This window comes from Eucalyptus grandis, chromosome 9 (genome assembly GCF_016545825.1).
Source record: "Eucalyptus grandis isolate ANBG69807.140 chromosome 9, ASM1654582v1, whole genome shotgun sequence".
NCBI classification, from domain to species: Eukaryota; Viridiplantae; Streptophyta; class Magnoliopsida; order Myrtales; family Myrtaceae; genus Eucalyptus; species Eucalyptus grandis.
In genome coordinates, this window is record NC_052620.1 from 7,886,199 (window position 1) to 7,901,436 (window position 15,238).

Sequence of the window (15,238 nt, forward strand, 5' to 3'; positions counted from 1 at the left end):
CTACAAAAAACTTGATGTAGGGAGCTTTAAACAAAAATCAAACCGTTCAGATTTGAGAAGAGTGGGCCATGAACATGTTGAAATTTTTTTGGCTCAATCGAACCACGAATCAACCTCCAATACCGGCACTATCCTAAACCCAGATTTTTTTGTTCTTTGTCTCTCTTGTTCCTACGTCTTTAATAACATTATTTGTGGCTACCACTTAAAAGATAGTAAGAAACCTTATTTTTCAATATGACTTATCATTTGGGTTCAAGCTATTGGGCTTGCATTTCATTGGGCTTTCTCCATATGGGAGTGAACCCAGCTAACAATAAAATCTTGTGTGCATGCTCTCACAATGCCATGATCTCGTCTTCAAGCAGATTTGCTCCCTTAGGGTGTGTTTGGCAATTTCTGTTTTTGTTCCCCGGAACACAAATTTTTGTTTTTTTGTTTCAAGGAACAAAAAAAGAACAAAAACACGTTTGTTTACACTTTTGTTCCCGGGAATAACTTTTGAACATAAACATTACCAAATGCGCCCTAAGTGGGTCGGATATTGTTTACCCAATCTGAAGCCCCTCTATCCAAATATAATAATAAAAAATTAAAAAATAATTAATTAGAAAGGAAAACAAGAAAAAAATTAAAAAATTAAAAAATAATATAAGAAATATATCAAAGTATATAAAAATTCAAAAATTCAAATTTTTTTATAAGATTTAAAAATTCAAAAAATTCAAAAAATTGTGGAAAATTTAAAAATTTTTTTTTTATAGAAAATTCCAAAAAATTATCCAAAAAATTCCACAAAATTAGAACCTCTTGGAAATGCTTAAAAATAGTCTTTTGGGATAACCTTCTCTTAAAGTTATGGGAAAATCATTGATAAGAAAAATTGTGTTCAATTTGAACAACATTTAGGGCTTTGTAGGGTTTCAATGTTTCCTCTCATGGGCGAATTATCAATTGATCGAGTGCTTTAATTATTTTTATTTTAGCTTCCCTTTGGCCCACTTAGTATTGGCATTTATTTATTCAATGCTAGATGCTTATTTTTTCTTGTAACTTATTTAATGCTTTCTTGGCTATTGATTGTTATTTTAATTGTTGCGCACCCACATGATCACCTCATATGTTAATGAATAAATCAAAAAACAATTCAGACTGCCTGACAAAAATCAGTTTTGAAGTGAATGAAATTTGGTACCGAAAGGACACTAATTGATTAACTAGTGTAACCAAGTCCTTGACCCTAGATTCTTTAGTTGCATAGGAAGTAAGGCGTCACTTGGTGTCTAATTGATCTAAATAGACTCATGGTAACTTCTCATTAAAAAATTCTTATAGCAACAAGTTGAATGCCCTAATGTCACGCAAGGTATGGGCTTGGGCCTAATCAAGGGTCATAGGCTTATTTTTTAAGCAATATCCCTAAACCTATTCTTTCTCTCGAGGGGTAAATTGCAACAATGTCAAGCTATTGCCACATCCATTCTTACTCCATAATTTCTTAGATTTTGTTGCTTCATTTACTAGTGGTTTCAAACTCAAAATCCCACAAGTGCACCCTGATGCCCTTTGGGTATTCAGCCTTCTCTTGTCGTATATCGACGGATAATTAAAGGTCATCAATGTACATCAATATCAATAACATTGCTTTTGGTCATTGACGATGGCTTGTGTGTTTAATATTTTGTTAAAATAACGTATAGGAGGAAAACCATGTAACATTGTTTATTGTAACTAAAAAACATAAATAGAGATAATAACATTGAGAAAGTAGATAAAAAATTAAAAAAAATGACCAATCCAATGTATATATAATATTTAAAAGTAAGGATGGCTTATTACAAATCAAATATAGATTTGCTAGATGCTATAAATTCGTAAAGGAATTAAATAAGAGGTGTTGTATAAGATACTAAATTTCTTTAAGATGATTAGTTCCTGCCAACGGTGTTAAACAAGTTCATAAACTATGCCTCCTCAAGTATAATACCTTGAACCCATTTGAATTAGTATTATGCAAATATGAATTTGTCAAATACTTCTTGAAATTGGCACGATTAGATGAAATATTTCTTAAGAAGAATTCCTTATTCACAACTAAAAAACTCGTCTATTTAAAGACAAAGAACTCTATTTATGTGAACTGAAGGGACATCTTAAAGCTATTGCATGAGAATTGAAAAGTCGCGTCCATTAACGTGTCCATTAACACATAAGGCTGTAGCACATGAACTAAAGAGACATGTGAACTTAAGGGACGTTACTTGAGCCATTAATAACCTATAATTGCAACAATCTCCCATATTAATGCCTTAATTGAACATTTTTTACTCGAAGAACTCTAAGTATTATTGTGAAAGTATAGTGCATCAAGATAGGTAGTTTTCACTTTAAATCTTCTTTTGTAAAAGCCTATTGGACTGATTTATTTAGTCGATGGACTAAGGGTGCGTTTGGGAACTGCCTTTCAAAGCCCCTTGGGCGTGTAAAGGCCTTGGGCCAAATGCTTGGTGTTTGGCAATTTTCTTTTCATCTACCTTGCCAAATGCAAGCCTTCAAAAGGTTGAAAGCCCAAGGCAAGTAAGGGGCTGCCTTGGGCTTTCTCGGCATGCTGGCCTTCAAGGCTAGTGAAAAATTCTCCCGGAATTGTTCTCACTAATCTTTTGTTTTCCGGTTTTACCCCCGATAATTGTTCATCATCTTCATCTTCTTCCTTTCTTTCTACTAAACATGACCGGCATCTATGCATGGTCACCAGAAAAGGGAAGGCGGTACGACGAAGGGAAATCGGTACGATGAAGGACAAGTGGTTCGGCTAGGGTCCTGCGACCCTTCGATGAGGGTCGCCGTGTAGAGGATGCGGCGCGGTGAGGGTCATGGCAACCCAGATTTGGTCGCGCAGCCTTGGCGACCTTTACACGGAGGTTGCAGTGTGGCAGGTCATGCGACCATTCAACGTGGGTTGTGGCTACCCAAATCTTGTGATCTTGTCGCAATCTGGGTCACCACAACTAGATCCGTGGCCCCGGCGACCTCCACATGGAGGTCGCGGTGCAAGTCGTGTAACCTTCCAGCGAGGGTCGTGGTGCGGCGAGTCGTACAACCTTTCAACGAGGGTCCTTGCGACCTAGATTGCGAGATTTGGGACATGTAAGCCGCCACACCCTGACCTTCGTGTGGAGGTCGCCGAGGTTGCTTGATTTGGTGCGGCAACCCAAATCGCAACCAAATCGCGTGATCCGGTCGCCGCGATCCCTCGCTGCACCGTGTCCTTTGCATGGTGACCCTAGCCGGATGCCTACCCTTCGTCGCATTGCCTGCCTCTCGCCGGACCGCCTACCCTTCGCCGACGACTATTAACTCTTCGTCCGCCAAGCCCTTGGATGGCCAACTCTTTCTTTTTTTTTTTCATTTTTTAATAACAAAAGTGTTTTGCAAATTTAATTTGTCCAAATACTATTTTGCTCAAATGTACTTTATAATGAACTTTCACAAATATGATTTACCAAACACAATTTACATTTTGAAAATTTCCTTTAACTAAAAGGCCTTTGCATTTTCTCAAAAACTTTCCCTAAAAATCTTCCCAAACGCACCCTAAGCCTCAAATCACCAATTGTTTATGTAAGCCTAGATAATTGTTCTCACATAGAGTACCTCCAAATCAAGATTGGTTCTCAGTTGTGTTTGTTCCTTTGGCCCTATACCTCTCGAAATCATGAGTTCTTTAGAAAATCCAGCATTTAAAAATTTTCATAGATTCAATTAGCTCCACAAATATAGATGCATTTCTATTAAAGGTATCCCACCATACATTATTAGGATGTTGAATTCCAGCCTTTGAAGATTTTTGACGTGACAACAAAGACCAATATAAATGTATTATAATGAGCATAGTTTAGGATTTTTTTTTTTTTTTATCTCTGTGGCCTTTTCCCTTTTCTTTCTAACATTTGAAGATTTTTTTTTTTTTTTTCATATAAACTGAGATAAAATTTTAGTAGAAAGTTAAAATTTATATAAGCCTCTTCCATGTTATTTTATGGGAAATTAAAAAAAAAAAAAGGTCTAAAGGAACCATTTTCTTAAAATAGGATCTAGTGTTGATCTTATCTTAATAAGAGCATGAAGTGATCAATTTAGTCTCAAATAAGGGTTTCGAATGAGATCGTAATAATAATAATAATAATAATAATAATAATAATAATAATAATAATAATAATAGACTCACAACGAATCCTGTCTCAAACGAGGGCATCAATTTTGTTCCTGTCTTCTTAAAAAGGGGTATAAAGGGGATCTAGTCTCCAATAATGACCTGAAATGGTCAATTTAGTCTCAAATAAGTGCCCAAGCTCACCAATCGGCCTGCATGTGCGACTCGTGTGCTTATTCCGACTCCAACATTATGGAGCCAAGAATGATGGATATGATAAAAAAGGAGAAGCTATGTCAATGATATTAGGAGAAAAATTGCACTTCAATTTGGGGCTCCTCCAAGGTTTCCAAATTTGGTCAAAGTAGAAAATTTTTAAAAAATTTGCCCCAAATGTTGCCGCTTTGCTACCGGTATAAGCTCATGAGCTGCATGCCAAGTCGCCTAACAAAGATTTGGGTAATATATGAGGTCTTTTTCTTCCACCGGGTGAGGGGGGCCAATGAGATTATGTCCTTATTAGAGATTAAATTGGTCACTTTAATTTCTTATTTTGAAAAGAACAAGGTTCACTTTAGTTTATCTTTTAGGAAAATGCCTCACTCTATACTTTTGTTTAATAATAAGTTGATTATTTCATCTCTCATTTGAGATAAAAAAAAATTTCTCAAAAAATGACCTTACTTCAATTCTTGAATGGGCCTAGGCCGGCCTCCTCTTTGGCCCGGCGCTCGTCTCCCTCTCTCTCTCGGCTCGTAACAGCGGCGCCCATCTCGTTTCTCCCGCACGATCATGAGTTCGTCCGGTGTCAAGTACCACCACCATGCGGCCATCGGGACCCGCCGTGATGACTGGTGAGCACCGCGTGCCGCGACCACCCACAGTCACTCTCTCTCTCTCTCTCTCTCTCATGTCCAGTCACCGGCAAGTTACCCGTGTTGTTTGTTGAACAGATTGAATCGGATCGAAGGATTTGTGTTGGTGATGATTCAGGGTCTGAATCTCAAACCAGAGTTAGTTTGGTGAATTTTGGGTGTAATGAGTTGAAAGAATGGTGGGATGAATGGGAAATTCTGACTGGTTGATACTTGATGTTGATGACTGGTTGTCCTTGGGCTGAGCTGAGTCATTGTTGTGCAAATTTTACTTACTTCAATTTGTTGTTCTTCAACCGGTTGTTCTCATACTCAACTCTTCAAAATGTGAAAGTACAAGACCAATTTCTGCTAGGCGAGTGTCTCCTTCCCCACCAAGTGATGTTATTGAGGGTTCTCCTTCACCCAAATCACCACTTCCTCCATCAAGGCCTAGTGGAAGTAAGGCTATTAGCAGAATCAGTCTAGTGTCAGGGCTCATTGTCACTGTGGCCTGGCCCGTATAGTGTGAAGATGGCATTTACTTAAAATTCATACTATTTTGGAGATTAATGTCACATGATGGTTATAATTAATGAATTTCAAATGATCATCCCGGATTTTTCTGTTGTTTGTGTAATTTTTAGGATCTTGTGATCCCCGATCCGATCCTTTAGACACTTTCAACGATCTTAAGTAGGATGTCAATCTTGACAAACTTTCTCGTTCTGGTGGAAAATCTTTATTTAGAAGACGGGAGGTGATGGAGGATGTCAAGAAGAGAAAATCGCCTTCTCCAAAGACGAACAGAGGAGTCCACAAAGAAAACCGATGACGTCTTTTTCTTTGGGAGGTCAAGAGCAACTGGAAACCAATCCTCCAACGCGTCAAATAGGATGGCTAGCAGACGTGGGTAATTTTTTTTATAATTTTTCAGAATTTTATTATTTTTCCTTTTTTGTCTTATTTTATTTTATTTTCCTTCTTCTTTTTTCCACCATGGCAAGCCAAAATCGCTGGAGCTTGCCGGCTGTTGGTAGGAGTCGTGGTCCTCGCCATAGCCTTGCCACCCACGGGCAAAGGTGATCTCTCCCATGGCCACAATGGTCTAGGCAACAAGGCCTAACCCCTAGCCGCAGTGGCTTTGTCTAGATCTATGTGATGCCAGGAGAGGGCTGCGACCTTTGCAAGCAGCTGGCACGGGCTGTGTGGCCTCGCCAAGTGGCCGACAAGCTTTGGAGACCCTTGTTTGTCATAGTGAAAAAAAAAAAAAAAAAAAAAGAGGTAGGAAAAGAGATGAAAGAAACAAAGAAAAGGAAAAAATAAAATATTAATAAAAAATTCTAGAAAAATATAATAAAATTTCTAAAAAATGTTTACATTGGCATTGGTCATGCCACGTAGGATGCTTGGTGTCCACGTCAATGACTTCTTATCAAAATTGGCCAAATGGACTACATATCAAAATGTCTATGACTAAATTGATCAAATTGAAAGGTCTAAGACTAAATCAATATAAGTGTAATAGGTTTATTAATTTTTTGGTAATTTTCTTCAAAAAAAAAATTATCCCTTTTTTTTAACAACTTTTATGGTAGCCGCTAGTTTCATCCCATATTTTGCTAAAACCAACGCTTTTGTAAATATTTGACAAAAATACACTTCAAATTAAAAATTCAACACTTTAACTGTTCTCCATTTATCTTCTCATGATAGGATTTCACTATCCCTCCTTCGGTAAGTAGATGCTTTTGTTGCAATTTGAAATATATAGTTTCTTGCTCCACCAAGATGTGCAAAGTGATGCGCAAGAGAAAACGTCACTTGCTATCAATGCCATCTCCAATAAAACCATCGTGCGTCACCGCGCAAACACTATTACTTGGTTTGACCACCGCCACTCTTCACTTTTATCTCCTTGTCCTTAAGCGCCCCCCCTCCCCGCACTCTCTCCCCTCTCTCTCTCTCTCTCTCTCTCTCTCTCTATATATATATATATATAGATCCGAGCTAGCAAAAGCCCCTAATGGAATTTGGGGCTCCGAATGAGCTATTGAGTTGAGGTTGTGGTGGCTTGGGCTTGTAGCTGGAGGCTAGGAGGAGAGGTGGTGGAAGGCTAAGGCGTGGCGACGTTGCTGAGAGAGATGCGGATCCAGCATATAGGATTTGAGGGGGAAGAGGGGATGGTTGTGATGTGACGGTAGAGGTGACTAACTGAAGAATGACGTGGGGGATGGTGGTGGCATGCTATGGTGTGCTCGACATGGGGTAGGAGTGGGGGCAAGTTTGTTTGAAGCTTTGAGGCATCAAAAGTGTGCAGGAGATAGCAAAATCAATGAAATTTTCTCTCATGAACCTCTTTCCTTATCTTCGTTGAGCAAAATAATTGGAGGACGGTGAGATTTTGCCACGAGGAGATAAAGAGCGAACAGTTAAAAAGTTTAATATTTAGTTTGAAAGATATTTTGGTCAACTATATACAAAGGGGTAGTTTTAGTAATAAATAGGGTGAAAATAGCGGTTGCCATTTTTATATATCATTCTTAATTATGCCTTAAGTTTACTAGCTCTTATATAAACTGCTAACTTTGATTTAAATTGCTTATAATTTTTTTTCCAATTAAGTAATCAAACAGTTTTTACCAACTCTCATTTCAATTAGTCACTAATATTTATCTACTTTTTCTTTAATTTGCCAAATTTTTTAATTGAACGACTTAACCAGGAAAAAAAAAGTTGGTAAGGCTTTCAAATAAAGTTCGTTAATTCGTAAATTAGTTGGTCAACATAAGACTTGGTAAAAAAAAAAAAAAAAGAAGTAAAAAGATAAGAGAATAATAAATTTTGGTAACTAACTTAGATAATAGTTGATAACTCAAAAGTAGTTAATAACTTAACTGCAGAGATAGATTGATAAAAAAGGCAAATGGCAATTCAATTGAAATTTTCTTTTATATAAAAAACTAAACCTTGGTAAGCAACTCGCACAAGAGTTAGTAATTCAAAATTAGTTGGTAAGTTAACTGAAGAAAAGTTGGTAAGTTATACAAAAAGTTGATGATGGCATACAACTGTTGATAAATATATGCTATCAGTAGAAAAGATAAATAACAGATAGTAAAAGATAATAGATTTTCTCTTGTTAGAGATTAAAGAAGCTAGAAATAAAAAAACAAGAAGTAAACATTGGTAACTAACTCCAATAAGAGTTGGAGTTGGTATTTAATCAGAGGAAAATTGCTAATGACTCTAATTGAAATTAGTAATTCTTAAAAAATTAATAAAATTTAAAAGTTGTAAGCAAGACAAAGAAAAGTAGGTAAACAATAGACCAGGTTAATAAATTAAAAAATAAATAAAAGTTGGTAACAAACGTAAATAAGAGTAGGTTACGCAAAACTATTGGTAACTTAATTGCAGAATAATTGGTAAGTAGCACAAATGAAGGTTGCTAATTTCATATAATTGTTGGTAAATATAAGCCATTGGATGGAAAGGCAAATTAAAAGTTGATAAAAGATAAAAGAATTTTTTTAGTTAGAGATATATGATAACTTGGTAACTATAAAACAATAACAATAATAACTAACTTGAATAAAAGTTGGCAACATAAATCCAATTGTTCACTTAATCAAAGAATAGTTGGTAACAACTCTAACCGAAGTTCATAATTTCTAAAAGTTGGTGAAATTAAAACAAAAATTGAAAAGTAAGGCAAATAAAAGTTGCTAATCAATAATAAAGTTGGTAAAGTATTAAAAATCTAAATAAATATGTATAGGTAGCTCAAAAGATAGTCGGTAATCCAAAATTAGTTGGTAATTAAGTAACTGAAAAGTTGGCAAGTCTCTTAAATTAGAGGTTGGTAATTCCGTATGACCTTTCATAAATTTAAGACATCGATAATAAAATAAAGGGAAAAACCACGAAAAACCCCGAACTTTACCCAAAGTGACACATTTAATCAAAACTTTTTTTGTGAAGTGAAAAACCCCAAACTTTGTCAACCGTGACACATTTACCCCAAAATTAGAGGGCATTTTGGTCCTTTCATTTTTTAATTTCTTTTTAAAATTTTTAGAATTTTTTATTTTTTTTTATTTTTTTTTTTTTTTTCTCTCTCTTCCTCCATCGGCTGGCCGGAGAAGGAAGCCGGCGTTCGGTGAGGCTGCCCTTGCCGGCGTCGGGCGAGGGTCACCCTTGCCGCCTCGGGCTAGGCGGCCCGCCGCCTCAGCGAGGGCCGCCTCGCTTGCGTCGGGCGGGTGCCCTCGCCGGATCCGGCAAGGGCCATCCTCGCTCGACACGGCGAGGGCCGCCCTCCCGCGTCGGGCGAGGCCACCTCGCCGGTGTCGAGCGAGGGCACCGTCGGGCAAGGGTGTCCCCGCCCTCGCTAGATCTAGCGAGGCCGCCCTCGCCCGTCGCCGGCGAGGGTTGCCCTTGCCTCGCGTCGGGCGAGGTGTCCCTACCCTCGCCTGCGTTGGGCGAGGGTGTCCCTACCCTCGCCAGATCTGGCGAGGGCCGTCCTCGCGCCGCCGGCGAGGGCCGTCCTCACCGTCGCCGGCGAGGTCGCCGGACGCTTCCCTCCGCCATGGCCGGCGGAGGGAAGAAGAAAAAAAAAAAAAAAAAAGAAAAAGGAAAAACAGAATAAAAAGACAAAAATGCCCTTGATGGGGTAAATGTGTCACGTTTTGGAAAGTTTGGGGTTTTTCACGTCACAAGAAAAAGTTTGGGGTAAATGTGTCACTTTGGGCAAAGTTCAGGTTTTTTGTGGCTTTTTTCCTAAAATAAATAGGTAGAAGTTGCTAAAAAATAAGAATTTTTTTCAAAAGATTAGAGAAGCTGGTAATTTAAATAAACCAAATAAATAACTAACTTAAATAAAATTTATAACACATAACTTAACAGGATCAAAATTGGTAATCACTCTAAGAAAGGTTAATAAATTCTAAAAAGAGTTGATAAATTTAACAGGTTGTAAGTAAGGGAAATAAAAGTTGATGCCTCAAAGGAAATTGTTAAATTCCACTTAAAAAATCGAACAATGTTATTAGTCACTCAAATGAGAGTTAGTAAGCTTGAATTAGTTGGTAATTTAATCTGCAAATAGGTGGGAAGTCATTTAAATGAAGGTTCGTATTTTCATATTATCTTTGCTAAATTTAAGATGTTGGCAAGAATAATAAATTAAAGTTGGTGGAAAAAATAAGGGAATTCTTTTTGTTAAAGATTAGAGAAGTTGATTACATGGATAAAATCCAACAAATGTTAGTAATTAACTCAAGTAAAAGTGGGTCGTCCAAATCTAGTTAACTTAATTAGAGAAATATAGGTAATCACTCTAATTAAGGTTGGCAACTTTTAAAGGAATTGGATTTAACGGGTTGGTAAGCAAGGCTAATAAAAAGTTCATAGCTCAATAGAAAAGTTGGTAAATTTTAACAAAAAAATCAAATAAATGTTGATAGACAGCTCAAATAGGAAATGTTAAACCAAAACTAGTTAATAACCTAATGGGAGAAAGCTTTTAGATATACAAAGAAAGATTGGTACATTCGTAGTAGAGTTACAATTTTAAGGAATTATAAGAAAGACATATAAAAATTAGTAAATTGATTGATAATAAAAAATGATAAATTAAAACAAATGGACTAACACCCATTGGTAAGTAACTCAAATTAAAGTTGATTAACCCACAAATTGGTTATTTAATTTGAAAATGTTGGTAAGTTACACAAACAAAAATCAGTAAATTAATCCAAGATTTTGTAAATTCCGGGGATCGACAAGAAAGTCCAATAAAAGTTGGTAATCTGCAAACTGTCAAAAAGTTGGCAACTTCATGCAAAGTTTTGGTAAGTTAACAATAAATTACCCGAAAATTTGATAATCAGCAATTTTTTTATCAAAAGTTTTTTTTTTTGGGAGAAATTTTTACTCAGTAAATAAGCTTAGTTGCATAGTCGTACCAAAAAAGTTTGCTTGGACAAAATCATGTTAATTATTCTTGAGATCAACAACTTTTCGACGCATCTATTTACTGCTTGTAAGTAAAAGACCCTTCAAGACCTATTGAAATGTAAAGTGCTATCCCAATCCTTACATCGAGTTAAACCAAACAACATAGAAGTCGCCTTTCAAGTGAAATCCTCCTATATCCAATTTGGACTTTCTAAGTCATTTGAATCTCTCATTGGAGAGTCTATTTATTAAACCACTCCATCAGGAAATTGCACGCTGTGGATGATGAAATTGTCATAATGTTGGTAATTTATGCAAATAAGAGTTAGTTAATTTTTTTATATATAGACTAAATGTTAATAAATCATTGAAATAATTGGTAATTTAAGACAATCTAGTAATTGTTTATTCTTCGTAAAAGTATGGGAAATGTGCATTAGAAGTCCTAAAATTAGTTGCGAAAATACAAGTGAATCCTAAAACTTGTAAAAAGTATAGTTAGGTCTTAAAACTTGTCAAATTAGTGCAATCGTGTCATTTCGTTAACTCAGTCCAATTTGGCTAATTAAAAATGTTGACATGATTTCTTTAAATATTTTCTCACTCCTACGTGGCGATGATGTGGCTAATACAATCTAGTTTTGGTCAAAATTTGATTTTTCATACAATTTTTATTTAAATTAAATTAAAAAATAAGGTTTTTTTAAAAGAAGAACAAGGAAAAAAGGTTGCAAACCTCGCCGTTGTTGCCACCACCCACCATTACTAGGAAGGGCTGGCAATGGTTGGGGAATGGTTAGTGGGAGTCATCGGGCCTTAGCTAAGGGCTAGTGAGGGTTTGCAACCCCGTTGCTTGGTTCTTTCTTTTTTCTTTTTTCCTTTTTAAAGTTAGTTTATTTTTAAATTAATTTAAATAAAATTATATTAAAACTTAGTTTGGACTAACAGAATGCTGTTTCAGCCATGTCATCACCCAATAAGAGAGAGAAAATATTTTAAAAAGCCATGTCAGCATTTTCCATTAGTCAAACTGGATGGAGTTAATGGAAGCACTCGCTTGCACTCTCATGACAAGTTTTATGACTTGATTGTACTTTTGAAAGTTTCAAGACTTAGTTGCACTTTCATGATAAATTTTAAAACTCCTAGTGAACATATCCCTAAAAGTATTGGCAACTCACCAGCATGTTATCGGTTGACAAGATTGTTGGCTAAAATGTTTTGATAGCTATCGATACTTTATTAGCATGAAATTATGTGATTTGTAACCTGGGGAACAATAGACTCATCCAATTTTACATTGAACATACACATCTTATTTTATAGGACAAAAGCAAGAGATTTTTCTAATATCCAAATGGAGAGCACGTGAGACATGTCGGAGAATAAAATGCACATCTTCTTTATTGCTTGTAACTTCAATGGAAATCTTCCATCATGAAGAAAGGAACTATCAGCTTCATAGCCGTTGCTGTGGCGCATGTGTCAAGAATTGGGTAAGCCAATCAGTGCTTTCAAGCAGGGAAGTCCCACCTGTGACTCACACATGTGAGGACAAATGTTAGGACAAATGTTATAATTATTTAGCAGAATCCATCGTCGAAAGAAAGTAGAGAGAGAGAGAGAGAGAGAGAGAGAGAGATTTTACTTACTAAATTGCCTATTTGTGTAGTTGGAATTGAAAAGCTCTCTTAAACCAAAGAATGGTAATCATCCTCGCAATTGACAATTTTTTGATAATCCTATCCACTACCCGAAAATAGGAGATCCTCCAAGATTTTTTAAAATGTAATATGCCACAAAATTCCATGAATGTCACTGCAAAACCTGGTCCCAATCCTGAGTAAAACCAAATAATAATGGAGTCACCCTCATTAGACTCATCTTCGCTCGAATTCTGATCATCTCGTTTGCCCATATCATTGGGCTCATCTCTTGGACAAATTTTCAAAAGAGGAGGCCCACAAAGTCCATTGTTGTCGTGATATATAGATTGATCATTGAGAGTGCTTAGCTGATTGCCCAATGGAATGGGACTAGATAGATTGTTGTTGGAAAGATCCAAACAACTTAGAAAGTGTAAATTGATATGCTAGAAGGGATTTCATCCGATAGTTTGTTATTAGATAAATCTAGTGATTCTAGATACTTCAAGTTGCCAATATCTAAGGGGATTTTTCCGACTAGCCTATTTTGCGAGAGGTTTAAATTTTGAAGTCGAGCAAGCCACGTCAGCCCCTTCCGGTATCTGTCCTTCTAACCGTTGCTCGAGATCAATGGAAAATAAATATGGGAGTGTGCTGGTGAGTTCTCTTGTTGTTCCTTTTGTGTTAAACATAATGGGAAACCCCGTGGATCTAAAATACAAAGTGGAATTTTCCCACATTCTTGAGAACTTGTTGAAACAACGAGGAATGACTCCATAAAGGTTGTTATGATTTAGGCTCAGTGTACTGAGTTTAGCAAGATGACACGGCTGCAAAGGAATGTCACCGGTGAAGTAATTTCTCCCAAGATCGATTATCTCAAATGATCTAGTGTTATTAAACAAAGGTACTCTACCAGTGAATTGATTGTCACTAAGATCAAGGATTTCCAAATCAAGCTGTTGTAAACATTTTGGAAGCACTCCATTCAAGCCATTTTTATGTAAGCCAAGGACTTTTAATTTCTCCAAATGACATAATGAGCTTGGAATCTGACCATTTAACTTGTTGTCTCCCAATGAAATCCATTCTAAAAAAGCTTGTGACTTCCTCCAACATTGCGGAAGTCTCCCAAATAGTTGGTCCTTAGAGAGATCTAGAAAAGACAATTCATCTGACATGCATAATGAATTTGGAATTTTACCACTAAGGTTATTTCCAGAAAGTGACACTTGTGTTAATAGTGGCATCTTTTTCCCAATAATTCGGGATATATTGCCTCTAAGCATATTGCCCGAGAGATCCAATTGTTCAATGCTAGAAAGAACATTAGACAACCAATGAGGAACTTCATCTGAGATGCTGGCATTTGACATGTCTAATACCAAAACCTTTTTCTGCGTTCGAAGCCAGTTTGGGAATTTTGGTCCCACTTTGCAACTTGAGATGAGAATCTCTTGAATTTGGAAAGGAGGAACCCAAGATGTACTAACATTAATGACAAGCGTATTTGAATACATGTTTAGCACGATCAAATTGGTAAGATTTGCAAAGTGAATTTGGCTGAGAATTCCATCCAATTGATTATTACCAATATCCATCACCTCTAGATTAGATAATAACCCAATATTTTCTGGAATCTTTCCACTCAAATTGTTGAAAGAGAGGTTCAATATTCTCAGAGATGACAGTTGGCCCAAAGTAGCAGAAATAGGACCAGAAATTGAGTTTTGTGAAAGATCAAGGAATACGAGATCTTTGAAATTCCCAAATTGATTGGGCAAGTGACCACTGGAATTGTTGTCACTAACATCAACAGTCTTTAGGTTACTTCGTCCACTATTCAAAGCACCGTTATGGGCATTGAAAATCCTCCCACTAAATTTGTTAGAACGCAAGCTTAGCACTTGCAAATTGCAAAAACTGCTTGAGTTTTCAAAGTTCGCCTTCCATCCTATTTGAAGAGACATCAAGGAATTTAAGCCATTGACTATTTTCAAGGATGATAGTGGGGAATATGCCTTGAGATCATTATCACTCAAATCAAGATGTTCGAGTTTGCTGAAGTTTTGAAACCAAGGAGGAATAGATGAACTCATGGAGTTTTGACTCAAATCAAGGAATCTAAGAGAAACTGAAATTGACAGGTAGAGAGGCGGAAGCATCTTCCAAATCACATCTTGTCAATATTAAAAACTCCAAGGAGGAAAGCATGTTTATAGGACTTAACCATTCTTTGGGGTTGACAAGGGAGGCATAAGACAGGTCCAAGTACTTCAAGTTAGAAAATGTTGACAGCCATCGAAGGTTCTTTGCACTTGAAGGGGACTCTATCCACCCACTAAGATCCAAGTACCTTAAATTGGAAGGGTTACTAAGTTGATTGGAAATATGTCCATAGCCTGCAAATGAGAGGTTGAGATACTCTAGCTTATGAAGAGAAGTCAAGGACTTTTGGGTTTGATGGGTTACAAAATCATTGAAACTGAGGTCTAGATACTTTAAAAACTTTAGCTCGTTTAGTGCAGGATGTATCTTACCTCCTAGGCTACAACTCTCTAGACCATCACAAGGATTACGAAGATTGAGTTTGGAGACATGACCAGTCTTCTTGTTGCATTGGATTC